General features: G+C 35.1%; 1 protein-coding gene and 1 long non-coding RNA gene across 2 annotated transcripts in view; one reads left to right on the top strand and one right to left on the bottom strand.

Annotated features, from left to right (window-relative positions):
- The window catches only part of LOC136850704 (uncharacterized), a 1048955-nt gene that overhangs the window by 588655 nt on the left and 446444 nt on the right, over nt 1-13856 (top strand). The window lies entirely within an intron of this gene.
- The window catches only part of LOC136850703 (uncharacterized), a 460181-nt gene that overhangs the window by 148220 nt on the left and 298105 nt on the right, over nt 1-13856 (bottom strand). The window contains exon 2 of the mRNA XM_067124526.1: nt 419-748. The gene's annotated coding sequence lies outside the window, so the exon portion shown is untranslated. The remainder of the gene's footprint in view (nt 1-418; nt 749-13856) is intronic.

Here is a 13856-nt window from a genome sequence, read left to right as displayed (position 1 = left end):
GCTAATAATGAAACTTCATCCTTTGTTGCAGAGTTAGGTATACAAAACTTTCCGAAATCTTAAGCGCTAATTCATTCACTCATTTCCCAGCTCATTTTATGTTCATATTTGTAGTGCTATGAATGTATAAATTTTTTGCAGGTCGGGTTTTATATATATATATATATATATATATATATATATATATATATATATATATATATATATATATATATATATATATATATATATATATATATATATATATATATATATATATATATATATATATGTGTATATATATATGCGTGCAGACGCATATATAAAGAACTATTTGCATTTATAGCATCTACAGCTTGCTGGATTTGTTCCATTCCGAGAAAGAAAACTGACTTCGAGACTTGAGTGTCACTGAACAAAGTTTGATTCGTTCTCCTACCTGTGAATAAGGCAGCTAATCCTTGGATACCAAGGACCATGAAATACCGCACTGCCATCATCCCTCACGAGAGTCCTAGGTTGCCTGTGTCACTGCATTTTGCTCGGATTCAGCCGTCTCCTGCTCTGCCTTGCTATGTCACCGTCAATTTTTCCAGCGTATTCCCCTTGGTTTCTCTTCCGAGAGCGCGGCTTTTTTTTTTTTTTTTTTTCGTTCTCTGCTTTCTCTCTTACGTCGCTTTATTTTTGCGTCTTTCTTTCCCTTCCGCTCTCTTCCTGGTGAAAGGCAATAACAAGCAGCTTGGAGGAACTGTCCTTTGTGCTGCGGTATCTGGAATAGAAGGAAACCAAAAAGTCAGTGTTAATTTTGACATATTTTTCAACAGGCATATTTTCATAAATATATAATTTCAGCTGCTCCGCTCTGGGGTTGGATATTCTTTGTTACTTGTATATTCGCTTAAGTTGCTTCGTGACTTTCTCCATCTTGTCTTATTTGTCTTAACAGTTGCAAAGGCTTGTGTTTCAGTTTAATCCTCTTTCCTCTGTTATTATTTAATAGATTAATTTGCAGTAGAAGATTTGTTAAGGGGGTGGGGGGAGGAAACTCGACATCTAAGACTATAACGAAGTGCACCGCGCTCTGTTTGACAATTATAAAAGTTTGTTTAATCCTCGTAAGACAGTATAGGGTTAGTTGTCTATGATTTCTGCCCAGATGTAGAGGGAATTGTTTGCTCGACGTTTATGGTAATTTTATGTGACGTCTTGCCAACATCTACTCTGAACTTTCATATATGAATAACATAGTGAAGAAAATGCTCTCTCGACGTGATAGGATTAGATCAGAAAGGAGCGCACCAAGAGAAAAATGTGGAATTTCTAAAGTGGCATTAAGAAAATGATTCCATCTTCTATCGAACATCATATGACACAGCCTTCAAGGACAAGATAAGGTTCATTAACAAAATAATCCTTACAGTAGTCACGCTATGATCGCTATTAAAGCGATATCTTTCTCAATAATCATAATCGGCTTTCATTTCTGGTTAAAAGGGAGAACACTGCCATGTAATTATATGTTATGAGGAAGAAATATGTTTACTTGATTAAACCACAACACCGTCAGTCACGTTATCACAACTCTCGCATGTAGTAACATAGAAAACAAGGTACCATTTTGTTCCACTGTAAAGCACAGCCGAAAACCAAAAGTAGAACAACCTACAGTACGAACTGAAAACATCCACAGAGTAGAGTGGTTGCCACCTAAGTCTCCAACTAAATATGATGGTGTCCAAAGATTAATTAGTTTACTTCACAATCGTACAACTTCAGCAAATGTGGCATCGCTGGGGTTATAGAGGTTGGCAAAGACAGCAACAGTGGGAGAATGCAAGAGGGAAGAAATGTTCAGTAATGAGGAGAGAGAGAGAGAGAGAGAGAGAGAGAGAGAGAGAGAGAGAGAGAGAGAGAGAGAGATTCCAGCAAATTATTTTCTGCCCTGTCCATCTTCATCACCCACAGGTTCTTTAGGTCTGTTAGAATTCACGCTCTAATATTTTCTCGTACTTTTATAATAATCCATCCTTTCGATTATGTGACACTCCCAGTGAAATCAAGGTTCTTTGGTGATACAGTTATTATCCATAAATGAGGAAATTGTGTACCAACAGTAACTACAAGAGCACTTAATATCTTCGAGAAAAATTGTCACTCCATACTCAACACACACGCACATACACACACATACACGCACACATACATATAATATATATATATATATATATATAATATATATATATATATATGTGTGTGTATATATACTATATTTATACTAGTGAGTATTATGATTTATAGTAGTTTAAACCCAAAATTAGAATAATTACAAGCCCATTTGCTGTAGCGTTTCCATAATAAAGTTCGTTCTCTAATACCTTAGTCAGACAGATGCTGTAAGTGAATTCAGTATTTCAGTTTTAAGGAAAAAATACAGAACAATTCTTTTTGCAACGACTGAAATAATACGTACTCGAACACAGGGCTGTGTGACTGCAAATGATGTTTCATTAGAAGATAATGCGATATGATAATCAAATTTACTCATTGGTGATTGAAATCCTTTGTTGGCTTAAAGCGAGGAAAATGAAAATTACATTGTAAAATTCCTATCCAGTGTTATCAAAGGAGTCCGGTGATAATGAAAATGCTGAGCATCAAATCACGTCAGATTCAGCATTCGACTGAACAGTGTTTTTCTCGCAGTTTTTTTTCTGACTGATTTAAATGTAGTCAGGCGTTGTGTATTAGTGTGATGTTGTTTTGCTTGTTTTAATCATTCTGCTTTTTAATATCATTGTTTTTTATGGTAATATGAAATTGAGCTCAGTGCACTAGTATCGTAATACGCTAGTCGTCCAGTATCCTGTACAGTTTTCCAGAAGAGTGACAGCCTTCATAGCATAGACTGACACTTAATGAAGAAAAGAAATGAATGAGAAAGTTGCTAGGACACCTAATAGCCTGAACTTTCAGTCTGCTACTAGTAGACTCTCTCTCTCTCTCTCTCTCTCTCTCTCTCTCTCTCTCTCTCTCTCTCTCAAACTGCAGAGGGAAAACCTTTGGCCTAAAACATCTCCACTAAGCTGAAACCACTTAAAGGGAGAAAAGGCAAGCTGTGCGGTGGTGTCTCCACGCTGGAACTTGGAAATTGGTTGAAGGTTTATGTAAAAGGGATACTGAAGTTAACTTTGTGCTTCGGGTGGCACATTATAGCTTTATTAATCCTTTAATGAAGTCTTGCGTCATAATAAATTTCTTTTAACGGTACTCAGAGAGAGAGAGAGAGAGAGAGAGAGAGAGAGAATAATGATAGATTTATGCCTGCGATGGCTGCGTATTACCATAATCCACAAAGCACTGCCAATCCCTAAGTTATTTTTTTAGCCGTTCACAACGTTGCCATCAGCCCCATCAGATTATGAACACATTCATTAAGGGAAAGCCTTTCAGGGAAACATTTGTGCACAAAAGATTTTAATACCGGAATGGCAGTGGCTGCGCAGCCTTTCATCGCAACATAAAATGCTTTATACAATTACAACTATGCTTTTGTTCCTGGGATTGTTTTAATAAAATACAGCGTTTTTTAACTCATTCGCTCTGACATTCTCGTACAGAACGGGCTTTGCAATTTGGACGATTTTTACATCGCACCTGAAAATGTGGGGGTGGGGAGGTGGGGTGGGGTGGGGGAGGGGGAATGATATTCAAAAATATGAGGTCAGATCCCTTCTCGTACGTCGAATAAAACGAAAACACCTCGAAACAAATGACTGGACGAAATGGCGCAGCACTTCTTAAATAGACGAAATAAATACGAGAGATTTCGGACTGGAGCAGAGAGAGAGAGAGAGAGAGAGAGAGAGAGAGAGAGAGAGAGAGATTCCAGCAAATTATTTTCTGCCCTGTCCATTTTTATCACCCACAGGTTCTTTAGGTCTGTTAGAATTCACGCTCTAATATTTTCTCGTACTTTTATAATAATCCATCCTTTCGATTATGTGACACTCCCAGTGAAATCAAGGTTCTTTGGTGATACAGTTATCTATAAATGAGGAAACTGTGTACGAACAGTAACTACAAGAGCACTTATTATCTTGGAGGAAAAATTGTCACTCCATACACAACACACACGCACATACGCACACACACATATATATATATATAATATATATATAATATATAAATATATATATATATATATATATATATGTGTGTGTGTATATATACTATATTTATACTAGTGAGTATGATTTATAGTAGTTTAAACCCAAAATTAGGATAATTACAAGCCCATTTGCTGTAGCGTTTCCATAATAAAGTTCGTTCTCTTTTACCTTAGTCAGACAGATGCAGTAAGTGAATTCAGTATTTCAGTTTTAAGGAAAAAATACAATACAATTCTTTTTGCAACGACTGAAATACTACGTACTCGAACACAGGGCTGTGTGACTGCAAATGATGTTTCATTAGAAGATAATGCGATATGATAATCAAATTTACTCATTGGTGATTGAAATCCTTTGTTGGCTTAAAGCGAGGAAAATGAAAATTACATTGTAAAATTCCTATCCAGTGTTATCAAAGGAGTCCGGTGATAATGAAAATGCTGAGCATCAAATCACGTCAGATTCAGCATTCGACTGAACAGTGTTTTTCTCGCAGTTTTTTTTCTGGCTGATTTAAATGTAGTCAGGCGTTGTGTATTAGTGTGATGTTGTTTTGCTTGTTTTAATCATTCTGCTTTTTAATATCATTGTTTTTTTATGGTAATATGAAATTGAGCTCAGTGCACTAGTATCGTAATACGCTAGTCGTCCAGTATCCTGTACAGTTTTCCAGAAGAGTGACAGCCTTCATAGCATAGACTGACACTTACTGAAGAAAAGAAATGAATGAGAAAGTTGCTAGGACACCTAATAGCCTGAACTTTCAGTCTGCTACTAGTAGACTCTCTCTCTCTCTCTCTCTCTCTCTCTCTCTCTCTCTCTCCTCTCTCTCAAACTGCAGAGGGAAAACCTTTGGCCTAAAACATCTCCACTAAGCTGAAACCACTTAAAGGGAGAAAAGGCAAGCTGTGCGGTGGTGTCTCCACGCTGGAACTTGAAATTGGTTGAAGGTTTATGTAAAAGGGATACTGAAGTTAACTTTGTGCTTCGGGTGGCACATTATAGCTTTATTAATCCTTTAATGAAGTCTTGCGTCATAATAAATTTCTTTTAACGGTACTCAGAGAGAGAGAGAGAGAGAGAGAGAGAGAGAGAGAGAGAGAGACTGAATAATGATAGATTTATGCCTGCGATGGCTGCGTATTACCATAATCCACAAAGCACTGCCAATCCCTAAGTTATTTTTTTAGCCGTTCACAACGTTGCCATCAGCCCCATCAGATTATGAACACATTCATTAAGGGAAAGCCTTTCAGGGAAACATTTGTGCACAAAAGATTTTAATACCGGAATGGCAGTGGCTGCGCAGCCTTTCATCGCAACATAAAATGCTTTATACAATTACAACTATGCTTTTGTTCTTGGGATTGTTTTAATAAAATACAGCTTTTTTAACTCATTCGCTCTGACATTCTCGTACAGAACGGACTTTGCAATTTGGACGATTTTTACATCGCACCTGAAAATGTGGGGGTGGGGAGGTGGGGTGGGGTCGGGTGGGGGATTATATTTAAAAATATGAGGTCAGATCCCTTCTCGTACGTCGAATAAAACGAAAACACCTCGAAACAAATGACTGGACGAAATGGCGCAGCACCTCTTAAATAGACGAAATAAATACGAGAGATTTCGGACTGGAGAGAGAGAGAGAGAGAGAGAGAGAGAGAGAGAGAGAGGCCGAGAAGGTGACTTTCATTATCTCCCAAAATGGCGCGTTTATGCAAACTGCTTCGTGCGTGATTCGCAGCTTTCGAGGATTTGCATGTAATCTCGAGTCCTCCTCGGCGAGGGTAATGAGGTTCATAATCGAATCCCGTGATCAAAGATCTACAGGAGCCATCTTAGGAGAATTTATGCCATGAAAATCCATTACCAAGGCCCATCTTTCTTCATTTTGGCCGAGCGGCTCAAAATTCATCGCTACTAATTTATCAAATAACGTCTGTCTGGATTTAACCAGGTTGTCTAATAGATGGGGTTTATCATTTATTCATGTGCTTTATTTGTTCTGTCTTGTCTCCATTTTAGTTTGTACTAAATCTGGTAATGGTCTGTTTTCTTTTTGTCTCTTTGCATTGGCAAGTCGCGATCCCTTAGCGTAGTGGAATGAAAGATACAGAATCATATAAATTTGATTTGAGACTCTGTCATTAAATAAAAAAAATATATATACGTATTTCTTATATTAATATGTCAACATTTTCATCAGTGTGTAACCTGGATGCTGTTTGAGATTATCTACAATATTCTACCTACACTGGCCATTCCATTTCATCACTCTTAGTACGGGGATTCTTTTAACAGATGGTAAATATGAGATGTTGTACATTTAGCTACGATGTTAAATACGAAAAAAGTTCTAGGTTTTTATTTTAAATTTTATTGGGCTTTGTGTGAATGGGAAAGAAAATGTTGGTGATAGGAATGACTCAGCAGCAATAATAATAATAATAATAATAATAATAATAATAATAATAATAATAATAATAATAATAATAATAACAACGAAGCGCTGGAGGAGGAGGAAGATAACTAACAGCAATTTCAATGTTTTCATTTTAGTGCAATTAAGCGTGACAGTATTCATAGTACTCTAATACATTTGGATAGGCATATAGAGAGAAAGACGAATACGCCATCTTGTGCATCAAGGGAGTTAAATGATAAAATTAACATGTATAAGTTAAATAAATGTGCCCTGGAAAAGTAAGACCACTTTTATTTTCAACGCATTTTGAAATTTGCATTCAACTTCATATATTTTTTGAACTATTGTGGCAAATTAAGTACCCTGGCCTCACTTTTCAGTAGCAACAGGAAGAGGTCCTTTTACAAGTTTGTCTCTTTCACGTGTAGTAAATTCGCCACACTTCCTGTCAGCAGAGTTATGCAGCGTTGCCCATGGCCAGTGGTCTCAGTACTTTGGTTGGTGATTCAATAATGTCACTGGTCAGGGCGCGCAACCTCACTCGCTATATAGCTGCTTGAAACTAAATTGTATTGATTAAAGCGGAAAGACTCTAAGCGAAACACAGAAACACACGCGCATGTGTATATATATACAGTATATATACATATATATACATAAATATATATGTGTATATATATTGTACTTATATGTATAGATATATATATATATATATATATATATATATATATATATATATATATATATATATATATATATATATATATATATATATATATATATATATATATATAGTTACTCTATAGATATATAGTTACTCTTCGTCTCGTAGATTATGCATTAATACTGCTTACAAATGAAAATTATATTAACTCAACTCCAGGTTAGTATACGCTTAACCCCATTTTGCATAATATATTCGGAGACATATAAAAATTACTTTAGGAACGGGGTAAGTAATCCTTGTTAATGTCCTTTGCCTCTCTCCGTGGTTAATCCAGTACCTGAATTAATCCAAGACAGTTGTTCCTAATCTGGAGATTTACCTCAAGTGTACTTGACCTTTGTAAGCATTAAAATGGTTATGTACTACTTTAATCTCAGCTGCTGCTTGTAAAACCGAGTCTCCGTTGTAATCCTCTTTCCCATTGCGTGTGGCTTACATGAAAATGCCTTAATGGAGAAAGGTCTTGCACTCCGTTATTTCAGTTTCCTTATAGCAATATGCTTTGTTCATATGTTATACCACGTTGTTATTCTCGTGGTAGTGTGTGTGTGTGTGTGTGTGTGTGTCTTGGTTATGTGGGCGCGTGTATCAATATACAGCTTGTATGCATTAGATAGTAGTATTATCTCGGGAGGAACATAAATCTAGGCATTATGACGCCGAAATTGCATCCCGTTATTTAAACAATATATAAAGATTTTAGCACAGAGACTTCCGTAAAATGTATCTTTTTAAAGGAAGTGATCGGGTCTGTCTTATATAATCTGTAAATATCTAAAGGCTTGTGTTGTGTATATGTTAAGCAACTGTAAGAAATAATAATTTGTTATATGGTCGTTAACCCTGAGTCACTTGGTAAGTGGTTTGTATCTCCACGACGGTACTTTAAAATTGGAAAATATTGGCATGAATTTTATATTCCAGTGCAGTCCATCACTTCCTTTCAAATCCTCTCAGCAAGTCTAGTTGTCGTCTGAAAATATGTTGGTTATTTAACTAATGGAATGAGTGATAAAGAAACGAAATGTAAAATGAAAATTGCTCTCATGTTCCTACCCTACATGAGGGACAAAAATAAGAGCTGAGAAATAACTCACAGGTATTTCATAGGGCACGGAGCCTATCCTGCTTGGCTAACCTTCCCCCCACCCCGACCCCCCATCATTATGTATAATAGCCTTAATTGCCAACCAAATAAAATGCGCCCTTTTCTACAAAATTCGACGTGAAATGCAGAATGTAAATCATTTCCACTTTTGTTGTTTTTTTTCCTCTCCCACTTCCTTTTCCCTTCCAGTTTTGGGGGAGCCATTTAGTAGCTGCAGAGCAAAACCAGCAGTAGCAGCAAAAACAGCAAAACCAGCGGTAACAGCAAAAACAGCAGCAGGCAGGTATAGGCCCTTGGGATGAGGCACCTGTTGCATGCCGGAACAGCAGTAATTCGACGCTGAATCGTGATGAATATGTAAAGCTAAATAGTTCAAAAATCCATTGTTGACCCGAACAAAAGATTTGGAATGGAAAGAGAACTGGAAAAGAAAACAATGCCGTAATTGGAGGTTGTCTTCCTCTTGTTTTCGCTCGTAAGCATGGTTCATATCTGGCTTTGTTTTTATGGCAATTAAGATTATCGTGATGTTGGCGCTTCTTTCGATACTGCAGTAAATACGGATATCGCTGGATTTTGGAGCAAGCATCTGTTCGGGGCAGGTTCGTTTTCAGAGGGATTATGGCATCGGATCACTCAAGATAGGGAATTATATCTGGTATTCATTTAGATATTTGTTCTTTGTTTTTAAAACTACAATAAAAAAGCAATTCCTTTTAGGGTAATGGTTGAGAAGTCAGTATGTCAGTAAATGAATTCGGATTTCGGGTATAAATACCAAAGGACCAGATTTATCCAGATTTTTCCGATTATTTTTTATTTTAAGATTGATGTATTAAGCCTTGTCTTTTGAATGCAATTCAACGTCTTTTTCTGGACTGTCTTTTCATTTATGTTGGTATGGAAATATTGGCTTCGGTATTTATCGTGAACAGTATTTTTTTTTTCTTTTAATCTGATCGTTTTCGGTAAAACCGTTATTTTCTGAGTGTAATCCAGTGACTCTCCCCACCCCCCATGTGGTCTGGCGATTGTGGATGTATCTGTAAATGCGTAATATGTGATTTACATAGATACTGTGCATCTTCTTTTGTGCACCGTATTGTACAGTCAGTATTTGAGTCAGTTTAAAGATCTTTTGCAAAAATTTTGACATTTGTTAAAATTTCCGTATACATTATTACTTTTTTTATATTACTCAGTACTGAAAATGTATTCAAATGTATTTTGTCTTAAGAGGCTAACATATTACACTGTTTTTTGCCATTATATATCCATATGTGTTATGCGCAAGTAAGGTTAATAACTTCCTAATAAGTATGTGATTTGTATAAATTTTATATCTGAGTCAGTTGCACAAGTAATATAAACTTTGGAGGGATCTGAAGTCAGTTTGCTAATAATTGGACTGCTTTAGAATTTCTAACATGAAAAGAAGTGCTGTCAAGATTACCTAGAAATCCACTTAGGTCTTGTCATCTCGAAAAGATTGGGAACCCGCAGATACGGTTGCAAGTGTGTTTTTTTTTTCAAAAAGGAACAAAAAATGAGTGGTGCAGGTTGCGAAAAGAGTGGCTGAAAACTTGTAGAAATATAAAAGTAGGAAATACTGCTAGATTTATTTTCTGAGACATTGTGTTTGTGAACATTATGTGTCCAGGGATATGATGTTCGAAAATAAGTATATCTTAGTTTAACCAGACCACTGAGCTGGTTAACAGCTCTCCCAGGGCTGGCCCGAAGGATTAGACTTATTTGACCTGGCTGAGAGCGAATCGGTTACCTAGCAACGGGACCTACAGCTTATTGTGGAATCCGAACCACATTATAGCGAGATATTAATTTCTGTCACCAGAAATAAATTCCTGTAATCCTTCATTGGCCGGCAGGAGAATCGAACGCGGGCCCAGCAGAGTGCCATCCGAGAACTAAACCGACCCGTCCAACGAGGAACTAATGAAGTTCGAAGCTATGAAGGTAACGTTGAGCCAAGTATAAGGAAGTGGAGTTTGTTTATTATATGTTCGTCAGAGGAAAAAAAATTGTATTGTTAAAGGGAAAAGCCAATAATGTGTTTGTGAAGCTGAAAGGATGAGAAAGATAGACAAGTTAGCGTTGTCTAGCTTTGTAAAATAAGTAATAGACCTGGAGACAGCAGTGTTAGTGAAGTGTCAAAATAGTCGTATTAAAAGTAAAAAGTTTTATACTGCAAATATAGTGCCATCGTCCTTCAAATGAGTTTTTCCACGTTGCTGCGTATTCAGTTTTTTCACCTGAAGCCAGACCATTTTAAGATTAAATGTTATGCTGGACATACACGTGCAGTTTTTGTGTGTTTGTGTGTGTGTATATATATATATATATATATATATATATATATATATATATATATATATATATATATATATATATATATATATATATATATATATATATATATATATATATATGTATGTATGTATGTATGTATGTATGTATGTATGTATGTATGTATGTATGTATGTGTTTGTAGATACATACATTATATTATATATATGTATGTATATATAATATATATATACATATACACATACATACATACATATATATATATATATATATATATATATATATATATATATATATATATATATATATATATATACACATACATAACAATCAAAGAATGTTTAGTTGTAATTCCGTAAGGATATCTTAATTTGGTTGTTTTGTTTAACGTTTCTTATCTTAAATCTCACATTATAACAGATTAAAGTGCCTCAGGATAAAGGGGTCTGAAAGTTTTAAGATTTTTTCGACTTGCCAAATGCTGCACCGGCTATTATTACTTCTGCTGATGCCGCAGCTACTAATGATGTCTAGTACGTGTCTTGCCGAGGTGTTCAGTATCTCTGCCATTTTTTTTTATTGATGAGTGGAGTGAAAACTAAGAAAGAATTATTTAGACAGCTCCTTAAGGATGAAGTTACACTGATTACTGCCAGTGAAGGAAAGCTTTAGAGGCTAATGAAAGAAATAGAAAATAACAGAGCCTCATACGGATCATGAAAGACTAGAAGAGGCTGTATCATATAGACAAAGAATAAAGATAATAATCAGACGAGAGAAGATCGGTATTATAGCCTGATGAAGTAAGGTGGGTAGCACGTAATATATAAATACTGGTAAATAGAAAAAAAAAAGGCGTTTAGGTAAAAGTTCCATTACATAATGTGATTGACTGATTGACGCTTAGGTTCTCAACAACAAAGTTATTGACGCGGACGTAGGAAAGAATAATTCATCTAATTATTTGATAGCTTTTAGTAGAGCATATGGTTGATGGATGGGGAGCTGAAAGGAGAAAAATATTGGGATACGAATTAGTGCTAAAAATCTGGCAGAGGTTTAATGATGGAATGGTTTGTTAATATCATAAATTTTTCTTCTCAGCTTATTCCCTATTTGTGGTTGCTGCTTTTAATGAGACTTTCGAGCTGTTTCTATCTTGTGTCCTTATTCCGTATATTCGTTTATGTCCTATATCTTCTTTCCCGTAGGGGGACGGTGCCGTCAGTGCACCTCATGCGGTCCGCTGTAGGCATTACTTAAGGTTCTTTGTAGCGTTCCTTTGGCCTCTAGCTGCAACCATTTTCATTCATTTTACTGTACCTCTGTTCATGTTCTCTTTCTTCCATCTCATTGTCCACCCTCTCCTAACAATGTTGTTTCATAGTGCAACTGTGAGGTTTTCCTCCTGTTATACCTTTAAACCTTTTTTTTTTTCCCTAAATTTCTCTTTCAGTGCTGAATGACCTTGTAGGTCCCAGCGACTGGCCCTTGGCCTAAATTTTATATTCCATTCCATTCTATTCCATTGTCTTTTCGAATGTAGCCTCTCCATCTTCTCTTAGGCCTTCCTCATCTTCGTTTCTCTATTACTTCCATTTCCGTGATCTCTCCTGCAACATGTCGTTCATCATTTCCCCTCGTCATCAGGTGCTCTTGCCATCTGTGTTGACTCTTGAGCTCTATTTGACTCTAAAATGACTTTTGCTGATCCCCTGATATGTCGTTTCTTATCCGTCTCTTCTCGTCACTCCACACCTCCATCTGAGCAGCCTCATTTCTGCCACATCTAAATTATCTTGTTTAATTTTCTTCAGTTGTGTCGCTTGTAGCATTTCTTACCACTACCGTATGTACTTTGCCCTTCAGAATCATAAGTTCTTTCTTGTCGCAAAGTACTGCTCATGATCCCATCCAGTTATTCCATCTTGTTTGAATTCGGTGGTTAACCTCTCTGTCCCTGTCAACAACTGTATCTCTTATCGAGCGTTATAAAGAAACAACTTTGTTATCTATGAATACAAGTGTTTATATGGTGGACCTGAATTTTCAGGTGTAGTCGTCGACGTCATTTTGGACTGAAATCAGTGGATATTGTATTGCTTTAGCAGTTAGATTGTAAATAAATTAGTGATTGGCGTCTTGTTTTTTGTTGTAAAATTTTTGTTGTGGGAGTGCCTTCTCAGAGAAAATACAACAATATTTCTGACAAGGATTATTATTATTATTATTATTATTATTATTATTATTATTATTATTATTATTATTATTATTATTATTATTATTATTATTAAATTCATTCTTATATTATCATCATTATTATTACTAATTAATTAATTGATTTATTGTTATTATTATTATTATTATTAAAAAATTCATTCATATATTATCATCATTATTATTACTAATTAATTGATTTTATTATTATTATTATTATTATTATTATTATTATTATTATTATTATTATTATTATTATCATCAGACGAATATATCTGCACTTTAAAAATTAACTAGCAATGCACTTGACATCTTTCTAATGAATCAACGACAAATCATATTCCTAGAGTAAACCATGTCATTCATCCTCGCCATATTGAGTGCAAGATTTGCTTGACCTCTGGAGAAATCTGGTTACCCTCAGTTTTTAAGAAGCGAGTTAATACGATATTAAAATTTAGAGCAGCGGAAACATTAGAGCCGAAGTGAAAGACAGGGAATGGGTTTTGTTTGCGCGTGAGACGGAATCTACAGTAGGTTACTGCAGTTAGGTTATCATGATTTGTTATTATTTTTATTGTTCCTGCCGTTTACTGGTTTTAGATTATTATTAATATATTGTTATTATTATTTTGGTAATTTTGTTGATTATTTAAATTTTTTTTCTATATGTTTATTGATTTGTTAATTTATTTTTTTTTTTATTTTTGTTAAGTGATCTCTTCTTTCTGTGTTTTCCATTACTTTCTTTACTTGAATTTCAAGTGGGTTTGTTCCATATGAATAGGGTTCATTTTCTAAATAATAATAATAATAACAATAATAATAATAATAATAATAATAATAATAATAATAATATTATTATTATTATTATTATTATTATTATTATTATTATTATTA

The sequence above is a fragment of the Macrobrachium rosenbergii genome, chromosome 22 (genome assembly GCF_040412425.1).
Source record: "Macrobrachium rosenbergii isolate ZJJX-2024 chromosome 22, ASM4041242v1, whole genome shotgun sequence".
NCBI classification, from domain to species: Eukaryota; Metazoa; Arthropoda; class Malacostraca; order Decapoda; family Palaemonidae; genus Macrobrachium; species Macrobrachium rosenbergii.
This window is presented reverse-complemented; position numbering and strand designations above follow the sequence as displayed.